Raw genomic sequence first — 20,517 nt, forward strand, 5'->3', positions numbered from 1 at the left:
TGCCTCTATGCTGTCCATAATTGCGAAACTTCTGCCGATCCAAGATTTTGTGCACGAAGTGACCTCTAGATTGTGTCCCATAAATTTTCGATGGGATTCATGTCGGGCGATCTAAGTGGCCAAATCATTTTCATCGAATTGACCAGAAAGTTCTTCAAACCAATCGCGAACAACTGTGACCCAGTGAAATGGCGCATTGTCATCCATAAAATTCCAACATTGTTTGGGAACATGAAATCTATGAATGGCTGTAAATGGTCTGGGGTTTTCGAACTAACTATGAAATTAGCAAGATTAGAGCAGCCGACTACCCTGACCACTGCCTTAAGACATGTGGTCCGGGTGGGACATAAGTACGGTAGGAGAGTCACCTTCTCGGTAATGGAGGCCGTAGACAGAATTCAACTAAAGTCAGTGAATCTCCCCACCGACTTCGGAGCCCTGCGGGACTTACTTCAGAAAGTGTTTGATAGACGTGGTGAAAAATTTGACTTGAACGATATATACGAACAAGCAGTACTAGCAAACGGACGTATCGTATTCGACTGGAACAAGAATTGGCCAAATGACAGATTTCATACATATACTCCTTAAAAACTAAATGACAAAAATTACCATCGGACAACTTAACGCACACAACAGCAGACTTGTGATGCAGGAGCTACGTAAGGAAGTGGAGGAGAGGAGACTGGATTTGATCTGTCTACAAGAGCCGTACTCCCTAAATGGAAACTTAGCTTTCACAGCCGCAACATGGCAAGTTATATGCAGAGGAGGAATCCCAAAATCGGCCATAATAATAACTAACAAATTACTAAGAGCTATAGTTCTGACACAATTCACTACCAGCCACTGCAACGTCGTTGAACTGCAATCTCCATCAGGTAACATTATCCTTATTAATATGTATTTCCAGTACGGTGATGATATTGAAAGACACCTAGCACACCTTACCACAGTCATCACGGCGTTGCGGGGGCGAAAAGTAATAATAACTGCCGATATTAATGCAAAATCCCCCCTATGGCACAGTGGCAGCAGGGATCCAAACGGAGAGAAGGCTGAAGAGGCATTCATGGCCTTGCAGCTAGTGGTGGCAAACAAGCCTGGAAACCCTCCAACTTATGTGGCGGGAGGTGGCCAAGGCACAAACATCGACGTGACCTTGGCTACGCCAAACGTGGCACACTTGATACAGCAGTGGAAAGTGGTAGAAAACGCCACCACTAGTGACCACAATCTCATTACCTTTAGTGTGGGAGACAGGGAGAGCCGCTGGGCCATGGGGTGGGAGATGCAGTATAATTACAAAAGAGCCGACTGGGAGAAACTTGCCAGGGAGTGCGACATTCCTGCACTGCCAGAAGGTGATGGACACCAGGACTATGACATAGACAACAGAGCAGAAGAACTGATGACGACAATAACCCGAGCGGTGAAGGCTGCTGTACCTACTAGGAGGAAGGCCGTGGCGGCCTCTCCGTCACCATGGTCAGCTGAACTGGAGGAGATGCGCCAGTCTGTCAGACGGCTGAGGAGGCACTACCAGCGCAGTGTCGTCTGGCTAGAAAGACAAAGGCGGCTGCAACTATACCGGGAAGCGAAAGAAAATTTCCAAAGACACCTACGTGAGGTGAGAACCAAAAGCTGGGAACATTTTGTTCTCAACCAACTCGCACTAGACCCTTGGGGTGTTCCCTACAAGCTTGTTCGAGAAAAAATCCGCTCTCCGATGGAACTCTCAACCGTCAGGCGTGGGGATGGGATGACAGAATCTTGGCAGGAAACTGCTGAGGTCCTTCTCCAGTCCCTGCTGCCTGACGACACAGCGGATGGAGAGACAGACGAACAACAGCAGCTGCGCGAGATCTATAATAGTAATGAATATGGAAATGATACGGCAGTCTACCCCTTCTCTACAGAGGAGGTAGCTGCCCACATAAAATCCCTGAAGATAGGGAAAGCTCCCGGGCCAGATGGCATTGTGGCGGAGGTGGTGCAATTTCTGGCTCCTCAGATAGTCGCCCCTTTAACTCATCTTTACAATGAGTGTCTTAGACAGCAAAAGTTCCCACGAATTTGGAAAAGGGCGAATGTAGTGATAATAAAGAAAGGAGCTGACAAAGACCCAGCAGAAACAAAATCATATCGGCCAATTTGCCTGCTTGATCTGCTTGGGAAGGTCCTGGAGAGACTGCTGGCTGATAGACTGGCTGCACACCGAGTGCTGTGCGGGATGAGCAGCAGGCAATTCGGTTTTAGGCCTGGGCGTTCAGCATCTGATGCAATTGCCCTGGCGGCTGAGGTCTGTGGCTCTACCCCGCACAAGTACGTTGTCGGCATCATGGTGGACATAAGTGGCGCCTTCGACAACCTGTGGTGGCCTTCGCTCTTCTCCTGTTTACGGGAGAAGGAGTGTCCAGGGCCGCTATATGGGTGTCTGAGGAGCTATTGTGAGGATCGGGAGGTCTGGCTATCATCCCCTAGCACAAGGGTAAGGAAAATAATCACCAAGGGATGTCCCCAGGGCTCCGTACTAGGTCCCCTGTTTTGGGACATCCACATGGAACCTCTATTAGATAAATTACAGCAAAGTGATGAAGTGCTAGAGGTGATAGCCTACGCTGACGACCTCCTCCTACTGGTTGGCGGCCGAAGCCGAGAAGACATAGAGCCGAAAATTGAACAAGTAGTAGAAATCTTACAACTATGGTGCCGAAATACTAAAATGAAAATTTCACCAACAAAGTCCACTTATCTCCTTTTAAAGGGACAATTAGTCAGAAATCCAACAGTCAGGATAGAGGGCTCACCAGTTCTTAGACGACGGGAGACTCGATACCTGGGCATCATCATTGATGAGAGGTGGTCATTCGGCAGACACATTGAAACCGTAACACAAAGAGCTTTACAAGTACTGAACAACCTCATCGCCATTGGTCACAAACGTTTCCACCTCCCACCACATCTCATCAAACTATATCATAATAGCATACTCACCTCCATAGTTGGTTACGGTTCCGGAGTCTGGGCACACAGACTCACGAGGGTGGTGCCCGCCATGACAGTGAGAAGAGTGCAGAGGAACATGATTATGAGATCAATGGGGGCTTACAGGACCACACCGGGAGGAGCCCTATTAGTCATAATGGGGCTCTGCCCCTTAGATATCAAAATTCGAGAGCAGGCCGCTTGGTACTGGGCTAAAAAGGGGAACTTAGATAAAATAGAGGAAATACTAGGAAGTAGAACTGAAAATAAAGTTGAAATCAGGTTAAGAGGGGATCAGCTATGGCAACATTCATGGGAAAATGAGGAAACAGGGCGCAGAACTTTTGATCTGTTGCCAGATGTTAGGGAGAGAATGAGAATGACATATTTCGAACCAACCAGGGGACTGATTCACTTTCTCACTGGACATGGACCCTATCCGACATATTTATGTCGTTTCGGGGTAAAGGCGACACCCGCGTGTGACTGTGGTGTTCCGGAGGGCACTCCTGACCATGTAGTCTACGAATGCCCACTTTTCAATGATGTGGCCTCTGTGTTAAGAGACCAACTACCAGACAATAACACATTCAGACTGTTGAGACAACACGACACCTTTCAGATTATCAACGAACTGGCTAACGCGGTATCACAGAAAGTCTTAACGGACTACCTGCGAGAACCAAACTAGCCTTTTATTAAGACCTTTCAATACCGATGAAGTCTAGCACCCTATTCCCAAACCGCCTGAGCGCGGAAAGGCCGACTTTTATAGTCAGAATCCGCCGCGTTCCGGGACCAGGGGGAGTGGGGTCCAGTTATATACCGATTTAGACAACGCACCCAACCTTGACCTTAGGATAAGTTTAGTTGTAGGACCTAGTTTATAGATTCTAATCATAGGAACCTGCAGCGACTAACATCATGGCCTGCCCGGTGTCAGGGGCACGCTCATTGGGGTTAGCTCAATGAGCAAGGCCTTCAGTAGGTTTATATTCTCAGCTGACACATATGTAACACTGCAGGCTTAGTGACTAGTCCATATGTAGTTTAGGCTACCACTTACCACTTAATAACATTTTACATTTGCCCATTGTAGTTCCATGTAGTTCTTTATAATGTTCTTACTACTAGTTACTAAATCATATGTAGAATAGCTGCAAAAAATCTAAAAATGTAGAAGTATTACGGCCCACTAATCATATAAGGTAGTGGGTTACTTTGTATAATTAATAAACTTGAAATAAAGATTTTTTTTTTTTAAAAAAAAAAAAAAAAAAAAATGGTCTGGGGTTAAAGTTGCTGAACATAGCGATTTCCAGTCAATGATCGGCTCAGATGAACCAGAGGACTTAGTCCACTATATGTAAACACAGCCCACAGCATTATGCACTCACCACCAGCTTGCACCGTGCTTTGTTGACAACTTGGGTCCCTGGCTTCGTGAATATGCCCCACACTCGAATCCTAGCATCAGCTGTTACCAACTGAAATTGAGACTCGTCTGACTGGGCCACGGTTTCCCAGTCATCTAGCGTCCAACCTATATGGTCATGAGCCCAGGACAGGCGGTGCAGGCGATGTAGTGCTGTTAGCAAAGGCACTAGTGTTGGCCGTCTGCTGCCATAATCCATTAACGCCAAATTTCTCTGCACTATTGTTATAAATACGTTCTTCGTACTTCCCACATTGATTTCTGCTGTTATCTGAGCAGTGTTGCTTGTCTGTTAGCAACGACAACTTCAAGCATACGCCTCTGCTATTGGTCGTTAAGTGAAGTCCGTCGACCACTCCGTTGTCCGTGGTTGTCCGCCCGAAATTCGGTATTCTTGGCACACTCTCGACATTGTGAATCTCGGAGTACTGAACTCCCTAATTATTTCCGAAATGGAATGGCCTATGCGTCCAGCTCCAAGTATCATTCCGCGTTCAAAGTCTGTTATCCTGTAGTGTAGCTATAATCACTTCAGAAACTTTTTCATATGAATCACCTATGTACAAATGGCAGCTCCGCCATTGCACTGCCCTTTTATACCTTGTGTACGCGGTGCTATTGCCATCTGTATATCTGCATATCGCTATCGCAAGAGCTCTGTCACCTCAGTGTAAGTGTTCCCCAAATCTCCAGCGGATTTCTTATGGTATTGCCTTCTGAAGTTTAACATCATGTTGATCTGCAAACCAGTGAGCTCAATCTCATCGTAACGAAGATGAACATAGGTACTGCAACACTAAAATGGATTCTAGCTCTTTTTAATAACTGCTTATGCTCTGGTAGGATCCCTAATGTCTGACGGAAAGCTCATGTCATCACTATCCTTAAACCTGGTAAAGAGAACAATGACCCTAAGAACTACCGTCCCATATCTCTTCTTTGCCACTTGTATAAAATCTTGGAGAGAATGATTTTGAACCGCTTGACAGAAGAAATTGACTCTGTGCTCATACCTCAACAGGCTGCCTTTAGACCAGGTAAAAGCTGAACGTCACAGGTCCTCAGTCTCACCCAGTACATGGAAGACGGTTTTGAATTACATATGGTAACCAGTGTGGCCTTTGTTGACCTGTCTTCTGCGTACGACACTGTGAACCATAAATTACTCCTGAAAAAATTTTATACCATCGCTAATGACTCTACTTTAACCACCCTAATAACCAACTTCCTTATCAACAGGAGATTTGTCGTGGAATTTCAAGGACGGCGCAGTAGATGGAGACTACAGAGTAATGGGCTACCCCAGGGCAGTGTTCTGGCCCCTATACTCTTTATACTATACGAATGATCAACCACTCCCGCTGCACACTAGGAGTTTTCTGCGTGCGAATGATCTCGCATTGGTCACCCAGGGAAAGGATTTCCATGACGCCGAAAATAAGCTGTCTGAAGCACTGGAAGAACTAGGACGATTCTACAAAAATAATAACTTTAGGCCTAACCCTATGAAAACGCAATTATCTGCCTTCCACCTAAAAACAGACAGGCCAACCAACAACTAAATATTTCATGGAATGGCACTCAACTTGGGGCGACCTTAGATCGAACCTTAACGTTCAAAACGCATTGTCAAAACACCGAAATGAAAGTGTCCGCAAGGAATAATATCATACGAAAACTAAGGGTATCTAACTGGGGTGCACAGCCAGTCACTATTCGGACTTCGGCTTTGGCGTTGTGCTACTATGCGGGCGAATATGTAGCGCCTGTCTGGCATAACCCCTGCCATGCTAGGCACGTGGACACCGCTCTGAATGAGACGTGCCGCATAATCACTGGGTGTCTGAGAGCCACTAAAGTGGAGCAGCTGTATCATCTAGAAGGTATAGCTCCGCCCGACATCAGGCGTGAAGCAGCTGCTCAAGCAGAAGGACGTAGAGCCTTGACATCTAATACTCACCCATTATTTGACCACTCGCCAGCACCGTCTCGCTTGAAGTCCAGGAAAAGTTTTGTAAGGGGCTGTGTAAACAACAACAACAACAAAAACCAAAGGCTAGACATGTGGAGAAAGAGAGTAGAGACTGTCCCTCTAGGCTGGAGACAACCTAAAGAAGAACTACATTTTGGTGATAATGAGAGCTGCTGTACCTGGAAGTCCCTCAACAGATTACGAACTGGTGTTGAGTGGTGTAAAGAAAATCTTGAAAAATGGGGATACGCTAGAGGACCCTCAACTTGTGAGTGTGGAAAGGAAAAGACGATGTCTCACCTGCGCAACTGCTGTCAGTGCCCGTCATCATGCACCGAAGAAGAGTTGATGCTGGCAGTTCTAACGCCTTGGACGTTGCCCGTTTCTGAGCGAAGATAATTTAATTCAATGTCTGTTGGCCTATACTTAAGTGTATTTATGAATGTTCATTTATGTACAATTACTTCTAACTGTACGCTAACTGTAATGCTTTGAACGTAGAACATTTTTGGGCAAAACCAAGTTAATTAGAGATTTCTTTGTCCTTATTCATGTTTACATATTAATGTCCATTGTCTACTTACATGTTTTATAGCTCTCAATTTCTGTTAATTCCCTTGTAATTGATGCCTTTGACTCGAATAAAAAAAGAAACTATAGACCTCGTCAGAGTAAGTCTGTGGTGTTGTCTCCGGCCTGACCCCACTGAGAGACACAGTTCGATTTTGAAGGGAATGACCAATACAGTTATGCTGTTGTTCCTTGCTGGAAACAACTCTGGGTCTGCTGATGAAGTATCTCTCAGATCTCTCTAAGTTTCGAGGATAGTACTTCATCTCAACTATAAAGATTTTTCAAATTTGTTTTGGTTTCACTCATTGTCTATGGTAAACTGCCAGCTTTTCACACTTCGTTATCCGTTATACTTGCAAAAAACCGATTATTATCAATAAATATCTCACTAGCGAACGAAATAAAAGCGAGCTCCTTGACAGAAAAAGAAAAATACAAAGCGCCAGTGTTTGATGTCCGAACTTAGCCAGTATGCTACACACACACACACACACACACACACACACACACACACACACACACACACACACATTAACTGTTAAGTCAATGGCTAGAAAAGCTGACAAACCTCACCACTTCCTGTCTCTGACTTATAATCGCTACAGCTATCAACCTGAACGACTTGATTTATATTCAAGATGTAACAGGGAAAACACATCATCCAATATGCATCTTCATTTGATGTACTCCAGCTCCTAGAGAGGATTCGCATGTTTTATACAGTTTTGCGTCATAAACAAAGAATTTTACTTTGAGACTGGTTTTCCAGCAGTTGGTATCCAACGTAAAGAAGTAGTCCACATAATCGCTTTTATAACATTTAATTTTGTATCATAGCGGAAGTAGTGAGAAAGTCTTTTACGTAGAAGTGTTGCAAACAGTTCTAGACATAGCAGAGTAGCCGTTTTGATTTGGACTGTGCAGTGAGACTGTTTATGGTGAGATAAATGTGCTAACCGATCTTGGATCGTATGAAATGACCGATTCCATACTGAAGACAAAAAACCCAGAAATCCACTACTACACAGGCATACGAAAATCTTTAAATGTCAACTTATATAAGCACTTAACGTAAATGCAATGATGACTATGGAATTCTCAAAAAATATAAAAAATTGTTGCATTTATTTATGAAATGTTTGTTCCGAAGATGATATTGCATAAATAGATTGATATGTAATAATAATCTATTTGCTATATCTTGTTAGAGGTAAATATTTGTTTTAGTTCAGTTAGTAATACGAGTTTGAAGTGTGAGGACGGACTAAAAGTTATGTGTGTTACATTGATTTGTATTTTGAGGTGAAATGACTGAAAATATATGCACTATTCATCAGGAAGTGCACCACTGTTCATATGATTTCGTAGAACCAACCGAAACATCCTCTAGACAATCTTAAAAAGGTATAGAAAAAAAAATGATAACGAGCCTTCAACTTACAACAAAGAAGAGGGATAAAAGATGAATGTCATAAATGAAACTGGTTATTCAGATTCTACCGTTGCTATCTCTCGCTGCAGTGTGTCACTACCTCAGTGTGGCAAGTGCTGTAGAAGTCTGACCAACCACCCAAATTAGTAACTTACTTCAAGAAATTAATAAATCAACTCTGGGCTAAAAGAAGATGGTGATTGCCAGAATATGGTGGCGTCGTCCAGGATTTTTTGAAAGTGAAGTGTGGATACTGTGTTGGACTATTTTTCTTGTTGCAGATTAAAAGATATGGTGAAAATTTTATGTGAACGATTGGACAGATATGAAACACAGCCACAAAACAGCAAAAATAGCAGCAAAAAGGAGTTTGTAAGAAAGAAGAAGAAGAAAAGGATGAAAAATAAAAATTGAGGTGAACAGTTAAGTGCTGGAAATAGTTTCTTTTTGATGAAGTGTTTCGTTGTATAATTAGCAATGACAGTCACAGAAGATCTGGAACAGTAGGGAGTAATACAGACATGGGTAACATAAGTAGTATAGTGGAAAATTTTGGAAATTTGTGGTGTGTTGCTATGGGACCAAACTGCTGAAGTCATCAGTCCCTAGGCTTACACGTGACTTAATGCAACTTAAACTAACTTACGATAAGGGCAACACACACACCCATGCCCAAGGGAGGACTCGAACTTCTGACGGGGGGAGCTGTGTGAACTGTGGCAAGGCGTCTAGAACGCGTGGCTACCCCAAATGGCAGTAATGTAGTGAAACAAGAACAGGAAACCCTTAGTGATAAACCTGTAAAAGAGTTAATAGAGATCTTGATGAAAATGTTGGTACCATGTTTTGCAACATTTAACTGAAAAATCTTTCAGGTGAAGGAAGTTTACATCCTGTACATTTCCTGCAGCATTGCAGAGAAAATTTTGTTTCTTGTATGACTTTTTTTTATGAAAACCAGGTTTACAAGAGATTTCTTGTAGGTGAATCATTAAGCTGGGCTAATCAGTATACTAATAGATAGATTTTGAGGAAGAATTTTTATATAAATTTTGCTGAACAAGCTAGAATAGAAAGTGAATTACAGGGAAGGGTGTATTAGTATGGAAATCATCTTAAAAAATTAGCTCATTCGAGCAAACCTTTTGATGAATTCACTGAGACCAGTGCTTTAAAAACGTTATCAATAAGTACAGTGGGACATAATCTATAGACCAGATGATACAACAGAGCAGTTTTTGAAATATATAGATTTGTTAGAGAGAGTTCTGGCTAAAACAGGGAAATAAAACTACAATAGACACACACATTTTCAAAGAGGTAGTAATCAAAATTGGCACAGTAATAATCACAACAGGAGGGAACATAGCAATCACAATGGTAACAATTATCATCAGAAGGAACATAATAGAGTAAATGGTAATAATTTAGATTTTTGAGAGCAACATGGCAGTAGTTGGAACAGAAATTAGAATAGATATGATAATAGAAAATCTAGGAAACTGGATGGGGTATTAATTCAGGAAACAAAAAACTAGCTTGGGCCCCATTGTCAGTCTGCAAGTTAGTGGCTCATGAAGCAAATAACATATGGACCAGAAATTACACAATTACTGACACACGAGAAAAACATTCTAGTGAAGCAATCAGTAGCTATCTTAAAGATGTGTACTACCATGTTAATATATCTGTTGAGAAAGAAGTATATTCGCCAGATACGACAAAATATGAAAATAAAGTAAGTGAGCACAAAGAAGTTGGAAAAGAGGCTACAGACGAAATGAATTTATCAGAATTTTGTAACTGGGTAGAGACTTGTCATTTGTTAAATGCTGAAGTAACTGATTTTTTGTGATGATTTTGAATTTTAGAAACTAATGGAAGAACCAGATAAGAGAAAAAGTGAATACTGCATTAATGAACAGCAACGTAAGTGAAACTGAGTGTTTAAACAGTAATGCAGTAGCGAATGATGATGCTGGTAATTTGTATGGTGATATTTATGATGATGAGTATACTAAAGAACAAGGAAAATATATTGCTTCTTTTAAAGAAGAATTGGAGGCATTAGGTATTAGTAAGGACATGTGTAGTAGTGGCTACGATGCTGTAAAGGTACCAAAGGACGCTGTTAAAAGATTAAGGGATGCTAATGATAGTATCACAGCAACTCCTGCTTTAATTACTAGCGAGAAGGCATGTTTAGATGATCGTGCTAATTCAGTTAGCACTTATGACAGTGACAGTAAGCTGCTTAATGTTATGGAAGAGAATGAGTATTTTTTATATAATATGTGGTTAAATAGTGATGCTACTGAGAAAGATAAAAGCTTTTCAATCATGATAAAAATAATCTGTGTTTAACTCTATATCCAGACTGGTAGCATAAAATTAAACATATCACTGTAAAACTGCATAAAGATAAGCACCAAAGTGCTGATCTAAGTGAAACAGGTAAGTGTACATGGATTGATGGAATTCTCAGTGACAGTGATAATGATGCCTATGTTAATTTAATGGAAGCGTTTCAAAGCAATAAAATAGTAACAACAACAATTATTTTGGGGGCTTTAGTTTTGAACAGATAGAAGATAACTTGTCATATGAAGATGTTAAGTCTGATAAGTGTACTGATGTTTGTGTCCATTCATTAAAGTCAGAATAGGATCATGGGAAGGCAGGTGTCTTGTTGGCAAAGGCAGCCAAATTTCAGTAGTGTCTGAAGCCTTAGGTAAAAAATTAAAACATTTTGTAAAACAGAACAAAATTATAGTACTTAGTGAATTATATTGAATTAACTGTAACTAGAGTACAGATTAAAGGAGCAAAAGGAAAACATAGCAAAGTGATTAAAAGTCTGGCTCTAATAACTTTAAATGGATGTTTAATAATTCAAGATCTCAGTGAGGATCTTATCTCTGTGGATGCAGTGATACAGCAGTTCTACACTTGTAGCACCTGTCATTTTGTGCATAAAAAATTCTTGCAAAGTAGGGCAAGAAATAATTTTTGTTGTAGCATATTTTTATATGCTAAGGGTTCAATGTTCCATATGAAAGTTAAATTTGAAAGTAAGACATTGTAAAATGTTATTACAAAACATTTCTTTAGTGTTATGAGCAAAAGGAGTAAGATCCTAACTAAGTATTATAATTTTGTTCTGTTTTCTAAACTATTTTGCTATATTTTCTATAAGGCACTTCAAATAACTCTGTATGAACTAAGATTTTTCCTTTTGGTCATAGGGCATTACCAATCAATGATATTTCATGTACTGAAGACAGATTTGTAAATGGTGGTATAGAAAGGAGTATAAAGAAAATGTTTTTGTGTAGCGGTTACTAACAGAAATTTGTTGATCACAGTATTTTTGGGTTTCTCAAAATGCTCAAAGACATTTTCATGAAATACAAATTCTACTGCCGTGCCTATACAATAAAATCACTGCTACTTGTACCATCTTTTGATTATCCTGTATATGTCATTTGAATTTGGTAATGTCATATGATGTATGGTAATGATTTGAGAGCTACAGAATAGGTAAACGGTCAGACTTCGAAATTGTTTTGAAAATTTGTGAGAAAAGGACATCGTAAAGCGAAATTTTGCTTTGGATTTCATTTGAATGAATTAATGATGCTAAGGTAGTCGAAATGTTGTATATCAGGTAATGAAGAACTGATGAATACTGATTTGTCATACTCCAAAACTTGTTGGTATAACCAGTTTTATTATTTTGTATCAAAATATTTCTCACATTTTAGGATACAAAAGTTTTGAAGGGTGGGGGGGGGGTAATTGTAATAAAACTGGTTATGATGAGTTAAATGTACTAACTCACCTTGGATCATGTGAAATGACCTACTCCACACTGAAGACAGGAAAAACCTAGAAGTCCACTACTACATGGCTGTAAGAAAAAAACAATTATGGACATCTCAAACAAGATAAACAATTATCTTTATGTTATTGGTGAAATGTATGTTATAAAGATGATTTTGCATAAATAGAATTATATCTGATAGTAATTTATTTTGCTACATGTTCTTAGAGGTAAATCTTTCTTTTAGTTCAATTAGTTGTATGAGCTTGAAGTACGAGGATGGCGTTCAAGTTATGTGTGTTACATTGATTTGTACTGTGAAGTGAAATGACTGAAAATACACAGCTGGCCACCGTAAATGCAACACCAAGAAAGACAAGAGGTAGCACAACAAAATTTATTTTGTAGATAACATGTTGACCAAGTATCAAATGATTACGTTTACAGACGTCTGTGACATGTGGTTCCTGCCAGAATCAGTAGCCAGAGTAGCCGCCATTGTTGGAGATCACCGCTGCCACACGTCTCGGCATTGAGTCAAAGAGACGTTGGATGTGTTCCTGGGTTACAGCAGCCCAAGCAGCTTCCACACGTTGCCAAATATCATCTGGTGTGGCAGCTGGGGATGTAATCTGGGTCACTCGTTGAGCAACCATGGACCACATGTTTTCTATCGGCGAAAGATCCGGAGAGCGAGCCGGCCAGGGAAGCAATTCAATCTGGTTATTGACGAAGAACATTTGGACAATGCGTGCCACGTGTGGTCGCGCATTATCCTGTTGAAATATGGCTGTGGCCGAGCCCTGAAGGTAAGGAAGGACAACTGGCTCCAGCACCTCGGATATGTAGCGCCGGCTATTTAAAGTACCGGCAATGCGTACTAGAGGCGTGCGAGAGTAATATCCAATACCGCCCCACACCATAATACCCGGTGCAAGACCAGTGTGGCGGTGCATAATACAGCTGTCCAGCATCCTCTCTCCACGGTGTCTCCACACTCGAATCCGACCATCGTGGTGCTGCAGAGAGAAGCGTGCCTCGTCAGTAAAGACAACGTCATTCCATTCTGCCGTCCACATCCGTCTGTCATCACACCATTGGCGACGGAGACGTCTGTGGTTCTGCGTCAATGGTAGACGAAGCAATGGACGTCTTGCGGACAGACCACTCTGCTGTAAACGGCGTCGAATGGTACGCGCAGGCACTGGATGATGCGTTACAGACGCAATGTGCTGTGCTATGGTTCGGGATGTCACTGAGCGATCCGTCACTGTCATGCGCACAACTTGCCTATCAGCACGTGCAGTGGTGCACCGAGGTGAATTCGATCGACCACGTCGGTCCGTCGTACCCTCCTGCATCCAACGGTCACATATCCGCATTACAGTTGTTTGGTTTCGTCCAACACGACTAGCGATTTCTCTGTATGATAATCCACAATCTCGGTAAGCCACTATCCTTCCTCTGTCGAACTCGGATACTTGATCAAAAGATGATCGCTGTTGTCTACGAGGCATAACTGATCGTCTTGTGAAACAACAACAAGGTAAACACAAGTGCCGAACGTACACTCGTCGAAATCGCCAAGCCTTAAATGGCGCTATGAGGTGGCGCCACAGGCGCGCGTGATGTGCGTCTGCGCTGAAATTCTAATCAGTTGCATATCTCATCGCTGCAAAGCCATGGTGTAAATTTCACTTTATTCGGATGCTTCCTTCAGGGTGTTGCATTTACGGTGGCCAGCAGTGTATATGCATTATTCACCAGAAAGACCACCAGTGCTCATATGATTTCGTAGAAGAAACCCAAACATCCTCTACACAATCATAAACATTTATACAAAAAAAAAAATAGGGTAACGAACCCTCAGCTTACAATAAAGAAAAGGAATGAAAGATGAGTATTATTAACAAAACTGGTTATTCAAATTCTGCCACTGCTATCTCTCGCTGCGGCGTGTCACTATGGACTACAAGAGGGTTGTGACAGAACTAGGATGTCCGACACCTCAATATACATAAACGATTGCCATATGCATCAAACGTTTCCAGAAAATTTCTAAATCATTTCTGATGAACTGTAAGGGTCCCTGCACAGGAAATTGTGCTATAATAGTTGACACAGACGTGCAAGTCTATGTGGCTCAGTTGGTAAAGTACTAGCAAAAACAGTGGTGGTAGTAGATTCAATGGATTCCAGAAATAGGTCCCATGTCGAATTCAGTAAGGTGCTAGCTTTAAGTTCATAGTGTAGACTGCAGAAGTTTCCCAACAAACCGTGGTAGTAAAGTCGTAATCATGGTTTCTCAATCCGCTGCACTACAGAAACCACACACTCTTTTGATGTGTGGCAGTATTATTTTTTATTTAACGCTGATTTTCACTGGAGTTACGCCGTGGTGTGATGAAAATTGTGATATTAATACAAATGAGACCTTAAAACTTTCATTAAGCAAGCATACATGCTCCCATGAGATTTCAAAATAGTTTTCTGATGAATGCCTGTATGGTTCCTCCAAAACAAAACAAAAAAAAAACCAAAAAAAACAAAAATAAAGGCTTGTGCAGGAGTTCTTATTGCTGGTTATAGTACTGGCTGTCATGAGATGATGTGATGTGAAATGACCATGTGTGTTGTTTTGGGGAGATTCTACAAGATGCTAGGTTGTAGGACACTGAAATTTGTTCGACTATGTGATATAGCTCTGGCAATCTTTGAACAGAGTTATTCGAAATCATGTGGAGTCTGATGCTATGAAGGCTACTCTGTAATACATAGGATGAAGGTTCAATTTTGAGTATAACATATGAAGTTGAATGTGGTGGCAAATTGAAAAGTTGGTGCCCTATACAGTGGAGACAACATAGCACTTCATGCCATACATGTATAAGTTTCAGTAAAATCTATAGAAAAATATCCTCCAAATCTTAAACAAGATGACTTGACTTTAATGCAGTCTGCAGGTGATCGATCCAAGAGAGCATTCTTCAGGAAACTGGCACAGTCTACATGGTTCTACATCTAGACTTCAAGATGGTGATCCAAGATGGCGATCCATGATGTCATCAATGGTGTTACAATCAAAAATCCCGATCGAAGACGGATAACAATAACAATAACAATGAAGAGAGGGCCAGCGTCCCTTCCTCCCTCCCCCTACAGATGTCTTGCATGGTTCACATGTACATACTTTAATTCTGAAAATGAACTGCTAAGTCCAACCACAGCTGAAAATGCATGAACTGCTAAGTTTCTAACATAGCGACACCAATTGAAAATGTATGAAATGTTAACTCTCTCTCTGATGTTGATGTAGCTGAAAAGTTAAGTTTCAGCTCATGTAAAATCTGCTAAGAGTCGTCAACATAGCAACAGCTTGCACCGTAAAGTCCATTTCTAGTTGTAGACTTATGATGCAGTGGGTGTATGAGGTTCTCAGATTTGACGATTCTGTACAGGAAACTTATATAGAGTAAACAATAATATAACCGACAAACTGCAGGGACGGATCCTTGGAGGGAAAAAGGTCCTATGACTTGTCCAGAAATGGACAGTGTGCATGCAACAACAACGAATAGTCCTGGAACAACAGTACCGACCTGCGCCACATCCACATCATAGCAAATGTTCAAAGTGGCCTCCATGGGATTCAGTGCATGTGTACACTCATACCTATCATGCAGGATACATATAATCGTACTTGACTTACACCATGTTGGCAGGCCACTTGCCTGGAGCTGGTGCGAGGGTTTGTCTCAATATCCTGCAGAATCCGGTACTCTGAATCTGGTCTACGCACAGACCTGAGCCTCCATGCACGTCCGTCTGTCTGGAAGGACCCACGATCACACAAACGCCCAAAAGGGCTTGCAACGTGTCTGATGTGGTTGGGTCTGTTACGTCACTTGTTTTGGTATAGCTGTGCTGCCTCTCGACCGTTTCCCTCTGCTTGGCTATACAAAAACACCATTTCGGCTAGTTCCCGATATGAATACCCAAACATTCTGCTGCTTCCAGTCGGCTGCGTCAGTCACACAGCGTGCAACATACGAGGAACACCCGGCACGTGGTCAGTGGAACTGTCACTCATCTGTGTCATCTACTGTGGCAACAATGCATTACCAGACACCTGTTCATAGGACCTGTTTTCCTCTATGTACAGACAGGACTCCATCTCTGCAGTTTGTCAGTTTTATTAATGTTCACCCTGCATAACATTTATGTAAACTGAGTAGTGCTTTTCACAACTTGTGGTATGACATGGAGCATTTTGCTCCAAATTTACTGTAATATAGGGTACTCTTTTACAACAGCTGTTAAATCTATGTCTCACTCCCTGACAATACAACACCTTGACCATTAAGTTTCACCTCCTGTAAAGATGTGGCAAGTTTCTTTCATACAGCAATAACTGGACTGTAAAAATATGGCTCCTCATACCAAGAACTGTTCTACTAGAGATATATGTATCCTGTGCATGGACAGCTATTCAGTTAAACTCGAACTACAGTTCTTCTACATGTTCCTGCCCATATTACTGAACGTGTAAAGAATTTTAGTTGTCATTTGTGCTTTAGTAATGTTAAAAGTATACTTTATTCAACATATTTGATGTTTTCGATGGAATAACACAAAGTTCAAAGAGATAAATACTCATTTGTTTCACTTTTTTGAAAATTTATTTACCATTGTAGGATACGCCAATGAATACACATAATTCTGTAGTAACATCGACTAGTGATGACATCAAGAAGCGCCATTTTTAATCGCCATATTAAATTATAAGCTTAGAACCACGCAGAGTATATCAGTCGTCCCAGGATCGCTATCATGAACTGCTCACGACATGGACTACATTAAGGTCAGTCATATTGTTTACGGTATTGAAAAGCATTTTCTTTGAATTTTTCCTGAAACATCTAGATCTATGGGACGAGGCATTATGTTGTCTCCACTGTGCAGTGCACAAATTGCTCGATTTTACAACTTATTCCCCCTTCATATGGAATATTCAAAGCTGAAACTTCATATTAAATATTGCAAAATAGCCTTCATAAAATCAGACATTTAATGACCTTGAATAACTAAGTTAGGTGTCTGTCAGAACTGTTTTGCTACAGTGGAACGTATTTTATCTCCTACAACCTAGCAGAATTGTAGAATTTCCCCAAAAACACATACATAGTCGTTTCACATCCCATCTCGTGACATCCAATATCATGAGCAGCAGAAAGACATCCTGCACACGCGCCCTTGTTTGAGGAATTCTATGAGAGGACGTGAGCTTGCTACAGAGAGTTTTCAAGTTTTGTCTCCATCAATATCAACATTTCCATCAGACCAAGGCGGACCTACAGCAAAACTTCGTGTTACTTAAAAAATAATATCGTCCCCATCAAAAGATTGTATGGTCACTGTAGTATGGCTGGAAGCGAATCCATAGTTATGAATTTACTACCACAGCTAGTTGGGAACCTGTTGCAATATATAGCATGGATATACTACTACTACCTTACCGAATTTGTCTTGGAACCTCCAATTTGAATCTACTACTACTAGTATTACTACTACTACTGCTACTGCCACTACAGCCACTAGTACTCCATCAGCTAAACCGCACCGAGCACACATCCGCATGAACAATTACAGCACACAGCTTTTGTTTGTTTGTTTAGAACAGGTCAATGTTTGTTAGACCGCCAGTGAGAAACACCTTGAGTTTCTGTTGCTGATACAGAGAGTACACAGTTCGTTTATTACACAAGGTGGGGCAAATAACAATGGCTTATAGAACAGAGCTCCATAGTATAAAGAACGACAGCGCAGAAAAGAAAATACGGTACTAACCTGCATCGTGCTGAGGAAAAACAAGCTGCATATAGGGATGGACACCGTCCCCAAGGATAGATGCAGACTTGTATTGCCTCCCATAATGACGGGAACACAGTTGGAATGCTACGAAGACGTTCCCCAGATCAAAATTCTCCCTCGTCCAGACCGGACCCTCTGGAAGCCACGAAGGTTGCAAGATGTTTGCTTTTCTGACGTTTCACGCCGTACACGCCAACAGCCATCTGTCCAATGGGGTAGAAAACGTGTTTCATGTGAGAACTCTACCGGTCGCCACTCAGTGGACCTCCAGTAGCGGTACTGGAGAGCAAATTACACCTTTAGTTGCCGATGAAAAGCTGTCAGCACTGGTGCATGAACAAGGCGTCTGCTGCAGAGGCCCATATGCAGCAACGTCCTCTGTACGGTCGTTAAAGTGACAGTGTTGGTAGCCAGCTGATTCACCTGGGCGGTCGGTTGCTCTGCAGTTGCACGTCTGTTCGATCGTACACATCTTTGCAGCCGTCATTCACCAGTCATCTACGGCCCGTGGTGCACCAGTTTCCTTGGCGCCCATTTTGGATAGCGCCATTTTGCCATACACGGTGTCCTTTAACCACGACGGCACACGAATAGTCCATAAGCCCAGTCGTTGCGGATAAGCTTCCACCCTTGGTACAAGAGTCAATGATCATGTCCTTTTGGACGTCAGTAAAAATGATCCATTTCCACATCACGACAGCAACTACACTGTCTTCCGCGAACTCCAGCACTTTTTATATACCCTCCACTGTTAGTGCTCCACCTGCCGTCCGTGAGTGGTTATTGCACGTTGAAGTCGAACACTGGCGGTTGTCACATTAATGTGACTTGACCCTGTATGTTCTTATAATGTCATTAGACCTCTTGTCAAGGTCTATGTATCTTTTCTTCTTTTCTGAAGAGGCATGTCAATGGAATCGTTTTAATTTCGAATATAGCATTTACTGCTACTTCCTCCAGCTTATATATCAGGAAGTATATTCCCATATTATTACCATCCACGCCTCATCAAAACTGTTGACTGCAAGATGTGCCGGCACAGCATACACGCAACAAAACGGTTGGACTTTTTCCCTATCCCTGTATTCCTCCGTTAAACCCAGTTCTTGTATTTTCTTCCACAGACATTAGCTGAAGTGTAAATTGTAACCGGAAAGGGATGCTTCGCGGAACAATGTTTTCATAGCTTTAGCTGTAGTCATTTTAAAGTCTACCACTGCAGTTTCTGCTGTCCACCCAGGAATCTTAGTTTTCAATCCAGAAAAAGGTCTTTTATATGTATTTTGAATTTTGTCTGGGAGAAAAGGTCTTTTATATGTATTTTGAATTTTGTCTGGGAGAAAAAAAAGGACGACATACATTCGTCTCTTATGTGCTTCCGATGTCAACGTGTATGGTTTATAGTCGTTTGAGTTGTTTCGAACAACTGTCAGATATACCGTCCATAAAACAGGCTCATTTTCGCACATGATTTTCACCACTTCTTCTCAGCCAGATACGGGGATTCCATTTTTAGAAACAGACCCATAGTCAGTTTTCAAAAAAATATGATCTTCAGTTAATTTCAAAACGTCTTCGCTTAGTCGAATCTCCAAACTCGTGTCAAGTGTCTGTGTCGTCGCAGTACCTTCTCTTTTTGCATTACTCAATGCAGTCTTGGAGTCCTCGTAATTTGTCATATTTTCGACGGAACCTAGACCTTTACCTTTCAAAGCTCGAAATTTTTATTTAATAATTGCTAAAGTAGACATTTCGCTTATCTTTTTCTGCCGTTATGAATCCGTTTCTTATTTGCACATCTGCTTCGTCAGATGGGCAAAAATATTACTGTTCAGTCATGGTTCCGTCATTTGCAATATTTAATCGGCCTCGGACATACTCCGATCGGCATTCACACAAAGCCAGTTCGTTTAACCAGAATATTTTCTGTGTACCGATAGCTAATCAGCATTCGGGTAGGCTCTGGTCTGAGAACCCACGGCGCAAAACTTTTTGGTTGGTGTGTCCACGGTACCAAAGACACCTACAAAAGGGCACACTCCGATGGATATTTGAAAACTGCGCTCAGTGCAATTTGCACTCAGCCATAAATCTGTGAAATTTCCTGCCTGTGTACCTGGAAATTCAATATATTCTGTGTTATCCAATAATTTATACTAGACCTTGTCTTTTTGTCTATTTCATATTGTGCTGCGTTCACTACTTCATCTCTCAAAGCAACGTATTCGTCTTCTGCCGGATCCCTTTCCCTTCTTCTAGTCAATCGTTGCTTAATGCTCCCACTGAAACTCTCAACAACATTTGGTTCTTTCATTTTATCCAAGTCCTCTTTAAATTCATAACTTTTTGAACTTTTAGTTTTAATCTAATGTTCATAAGCAATAAATTGTGTTAAGAATCCACATATGTTCTTCTTTCTG

Source organism: Schistocerca nitens, chromosome 3 (genome assembly GCF_023898315.1).
Source record: "Schistocerca nitens isolate TAMUIC-IGC-003100 chromosome 3, iqSchNite1.1, whole genome shotgun sequence".
NCBI lineage: Eukaryota > Metazoa > Arthropoda > Insecta > Orthoptera > Acrididae > Schistocerca > Schistocerca nitens.